Below are 6,000 nucleotides of genomic sequence, written 5' to 3' on the forward strand. Positions count from 1 at the left end.
GTTATAAATATTCGTTTACTTGTAAATTTTAATGGTTATTTTTATGGATAATATTTAAGGTTAGGTACATGTAATTTTTTTGCATAATTTTAAACAAATATTTTTATATTTATTTTTTTAAATATTTTATTGCTACATACGAAATTTCCTAATTTTTTGATGACGATTAATTGTTAAAAATGGTTAACCGGTTTTTTATTTGTCAGGAAATGATTTTTTTAACGGTTTTTTTAGAATCCTTAGGTTCAGATGTATGCAGTTAACTTTTTTACTATTTTAGTCCAGTCAAATAAGGGTTTAACCTCGGAATGAAAGATAACAAGCTGAAATTTTGCACAGATCTTTGTTTTGGCGTTCTAAATATATGGTAAAAAGTCTCAAAAGATATCGTGTCTGCTAATCAAGATATTAAAGGTCAAAGGTCATAAAAATCGTTTTTTTGCAAATATCTCGCCTCTTTTGCGTCGCATGTCATTAAATGTTTAACAAAACTTATAGAAAATAACATTTTCTACAAGTTTGTCAAAATTTATTTCTTCGTATGGTTAATGGTTTTCGAGATATAGCGCGAGGAGTGGGAAGCGCGCATCCGTTTATAGGATAACGCTATGTAAACTACGGAGCCAGAGTTACCTGTACATTCTTCCACAGTTTCGTAGAAAACATCGCAAATTGTTATCTGCTGAATGAACCCATCTAAAGCATTATAACTTTCAATCTCCATATCTTCAAAAATCATCATCGATAATGCAAAAAGTAATACGTATGGCCTCTGATACTTCTTGCAAAAGCGGGACCATCCAACATTTTGTCGACAGAATTCAATGCATAAATTGTACTGAGAGCTTCCTTGATTCCGCTTCCATTCATTATATACCCTATGCATCCAATAAAAGACATAAGCATATGAAAGCCACCTAGTTTCACAACTACTCTGGACAAGTCTGAGCTAGCATCTGAAGCTGCTACGATTTCACGTGCTTTTATGTACAACGGCTGATCAAAAGTTATTAAGCATGTAATTTGTTCATGTTTCTTGGCAGTGTTTATAGCACACTGTAATGTAGTGTAAATTGTGTCCATATTACTCACAGGACGATGAATAAAAGTAAGAAACAGAATCCGAGAAGTTACAAAGTTCTCATTGTTTTTTGTGAGTTGTTCAATAAATCCATTCCACCCTGGCAACGGTGAGATATTTTTCCACTTTCCGTACTTCCACAACAAATCAACTACATTAAATATATGTTCGGTTAGTTCTTCTACATCATTAAAATTTTGAACTTGAATCTCTTGCTCAATCCGGGTACGACATGATTTTCATACACTAGAAGGGGTATATGTGATAGTGCTGCTAACTCATTTGCACTTGGTTTTGTTGTAAATTTCTTTATGCGGTCATCAGATATAACTTCAGATTTTGGAGTTATTATTTTTATCATTCCCATTATATGAACAGTATTATAGCCATCAAGAGTATAAATATTTTTCTGCATTATCTGCTGCATACTGTACTAAGGCACTTGACTATGATGGTTGATTACGAGGCTGTGGGTGATAAACAGCTGAAATTTAATATTTTACAGTATCACTATATGAAGCGAAAAAACCTAAACTTGACAAAACATCCAAAAGTCTTTATGGATGTTTGGCCTATCTGTATTTTTTTTATGAAGAAATACAGATAGGCCCATTAATAACTGCGAAGAAAAGGACCGTTTTCGTATGGAAGTCATTATAGCATGACTTATAGCTGTGTATTTCGTTTTAAAATGCCCCGTCTTTCCTTTTCTGCTCTTTATAATAACTTCTTGCAGAAAATGTAATAAAGTTTTCGGAATGTCTTCATTAATATTTTACTCGGGGGCGGATAAGACTTGGTCTCAACAACAGAAGATCGAATATCTTCTCTAATAATCGCCGCAGCAGCTTCCACTACGCGCAAGTGTTCTTCTTCCGAAGTGCCTTTTTTATTTTCATACCAAGCTATGGATAAAACTTAAGCTTGAGCATCGCGAAAAGAAAAAATAGGGAATGATCCAATCTTCGTTATAATTATAATATCAGTTAAATATTTTTCTCTTAATTTGGAAATGATCTTCTTATCATCTGGTACATACTCCGTAAGGACATCTCTCAACTCTTTCAATTTTTTCGCACAAATTTCTTGTCGAGCAATATTTCATTTTTAATTCCTAATAATACAATGAAGAAAGTAATAAAATTATGGTTCAAACGACTTGCCGAGACCACTTTTTTCACGATTGTTTACTTTTTCAAAGCTTATACCAAGTTAAGCAGGTAGAAATACTCGCTGGATTCTATAAACGGATGTACGCCTCCCACTCTTCGCGCTATATCTCAAAAACGGTTAATGATACAAAACAAATATTATAACTAAACTTGTAGATAATTTTATATTTTACAAGTTTTGTGAAGCATGTAATGACGTGCAACGCATAAAACGCGAGATATTTGCAAAAAAACAAATTTTGTGACCTTTGACCTTTGATATTTTGATTAGCAGACACGATATTTTATGAGACTTTTCACCCTGTCCTTAGAACATCAAAACGAAGGTCTGTGCAAAATTTCAGCTTGGTATCTTTCATTCCGAGGTTTAGCCTTTATTTCGCCTTATTTGACTGGACTATTTGTAAAAAAGGTGAAAACACCAGTTATCCATAAGTTGTAAATATTTCATGTTGATTTGTAAAATAAAACTTTTAAAGTAAAAGGTGATTTTTATGATTTTATATTTTTAACTTGAATTAGATTTTCGATTTTTAACTCAAATTTTTGTTTAAAATCAGCATTTTTTTACATTATTATTAAGTTATTATTTTGATAATGCCACCTTATATATGAATTTAATACTTCAAAAAAAGGTGATAATAATTTATATTATAAAAATTGTTTAAACAAATATTCGTAAAAAAATTTTTTTGACATACAAAATTTTTTAAATTTTCAATGACGGTTAATATTTAAAACTGCTAAACCGTTTTTTTTATTTTTTAATAAAAAACCAATTTTTTTAGACGTTTATTTGAAATCTCTAGGTGCAGATGTCTGCAGTTAATTTACAAACAAAAGTTGTAAATATTTTATGTTGATTTGTAAAATAAAACGTTTAATGTATAAGATGCTTTTTATGATTTTCAATTTTTAAGCTGTATATTTATTTTAAATGTTGTTTTAAAGATATGTATAATATATTCAACAGTAGTTTTGAAATAATTTTTTTTAGGTTATTAATTTACCGTTATAAATTTAATGCATAAATAATAAAATAAAATTATGTTTTTTCAAGTAAAAATTGTAAGCTCATCACTCTAAAAATTGTGCTTAAAATTTTTTTTACGAATTTATTATATTATTACGATGAAAATATAGCAAGCTAAATTTTCAAGCATTTTTTTAAATATCGTCAATTGTTAAATACATAATCGACAATATTTTAAAAACATTTGGGGAAAAACTTATGAGCAATTTCACATAATAATAAATTAATCCCATTTTTGTAATAGAAAAAAGTGCATATTTGTTTTACATTATAATTAACGATCGACTAAAAATATTCTAATTATCTCAACAAAAAACATTATCTTAACTTGACGTCTTTCAAAATATGCTATTACAAGCTCACAAATTACATAAAACCTTTCTTGGTTAGCTCGTAAAATAATTTAATGGCACTTACTCGTCTGTCATTTTAACGATGTGTTTAACTTAACCACAACGTGTTACGTTTACGTACTTTTGAATCACATTTCTCAAAACGTTACAAGCACGTTTGTACAAATACGAATGTGTTATTGACATTGTGAAAGGTTAATCGTTAACAAATCGTGCATTGTAGAACTGAAAATGTTTCGACCTCGCCTTCGACAGACGAGTAAACTGGTGCCTAGACCTTAATACGTGATTTAATTAATTTATTAAATTAAATTTATTCCATAAACGTTTTTAATTTAAAAAAATTAATTTAATAAAACACGGATAATTAATTAATCTTAGCCATTATAAAAAATATAAAACAATTGTTTTTATGTGTTTATCAAGATTGAGTTGTTGACGTATAAACGTGAATTCATGAATAAATATATTTTTTTTTTTCATATACTGGCTGTTTTAAGATTTACTTTCGATTCATTCCAAATGAATGCAAGTGCTGTTCTGACTGTTAAATACTGATGAGATTTTATAATTTGCATTTTATCACAACGCGGCATAGCTTAAATGACACAACAACAGGACACAGCGTGACACATTGGAAAATCGCCAAAATTGCAGCACAAACCCTAAATGTTATGAATTATTTATTTTTAAGTTGAACACTTGATTTTTAATTTTAATTATTTAAAAACAAAATTTTTAAGCAAACTAGGATTAATATACAAATAATTAGTGTGTGATTAGTTCATTGAAGTGTGATGAATTTTAATATTTATATGTATAAAACCCTAATGTTATATAAGTGAAATACTTATAAAGTAATGTGTATATTTGTAAATAAAATAAATATTTAATTATATCATAAAAAATAAACAAACATTTTTAATAAAATATTCATAGATATACTCAATATATATTTTATTTTAGTGATTTTAAAAAATATACATTTTGATATTATTTTATAGGTTTAATTTAAAGTAAACATATATGTTTACGTGTTCTATAAATCAGTAATAAATATTATTAGTGAGTACTATGACTAATTTAATGTAACATTATTGAATATGTTGTTATACAAGCAATACTTAATTTAATCCAAATAACAAGCAATGGTGTCATACAAACTAGTAATTTTTTTTATTATAATTACTTAATTGTGAATTTTTACAATATTTTTCTGATTTGAGAACACTAGTATAAAAATATTTTTATAATAAAATTTGTCATTAAATATAATATTGGATAATAAAAATTAATTTATTAAAATATATAATTATACTGTTAATGATTAATACATTTTTATTTAGGTAATTTAGATACCATTGACTATATATTTATTATTATTATTAATATGTTTTTTAATCTGCATAAACACATAAAATCTGAATTTAAATTGCTAGTAATAATCAAATCAAAGTTTTACACTTAATTTTTAAAATAATAAAATATTTTTTTCATAAGCATTAATAACAAAAAATGTGAAAGGTGTTTATCATTTTAAAACATTTATAATTAATAGTTTAAAATTAACTAGTAGCTCATATTTTCATGTAATAGTTAAGTTCAAAGAACTGTTATAATAAATTATACACTGATACTAAATCTGATTCTAAATATTATATTTCGTATATTATTTTAATTTTTTGCTTTATCGAAAGACATAAATTTTTGATTTATTAAACTGTTATTTAAATTAGGCATGTTAATGATTTTAAAATTATAATTATTATTATGATTTGTGTTCGAAAATCGTTTAATTTCAGTGTACTTAGGCTAACAATCAGAAATTAAAACGAATGTAAATTTTAATGCAGTTGTTCTTAAAACAATACATTTTTTACCATTTTTTTATAAGCCTAATATCGATTAGTTAAATACTAACGTATGTAAATTTGTTTTGTCATAGTTGATTTAACATTTTAAACGACTTAGTGTGACTCGTTGATACATGCTTATTTCGGTTAGATTAAACTTGATAGCATTTTTTAACCAAGATCCAATAACCTGATTTAGATGTAAAATTATGCGATTAATATTTGTTATCGACACGTATGTGTATTACAAAAAAACTGATTTTAACTAAAGTATAATTTTACATGTAAGTCACTGTAAAAAAACAATGTAATATATTTATTATAATAATAATATTTAATACTTGAATTAAAAATAAAAAAAAAAAATGCTAAAAAATCCATTATGACAATGCATTATAAATATTAAAGATTAAAGTATTTTGATTATGATTTTTTAACTTTAATACCTCAATATCTCAAGATTTCACTTAAGTTAGTGATGATATGATTTAAATTTTTTTTATTTATT

Source organism: Plectrocnemia conspersa, unplaced genomic scaffold, assembly GCF_051122295.1.
Source record: "Plectrocnemia conspersa isolate PC_06_02 unplaced genomic scaffold, ASM5112229v1 ptg000003l, whole genome shotgun sequence".
Classification (NCBI taxonomy): domain Eukaryota; kingdom Metazoa; phylum Arthropoda; class Insecta; order Trichoptera; family Polycentropodidae; genus Plectrocnemia; species Plectrocnemia conspersa.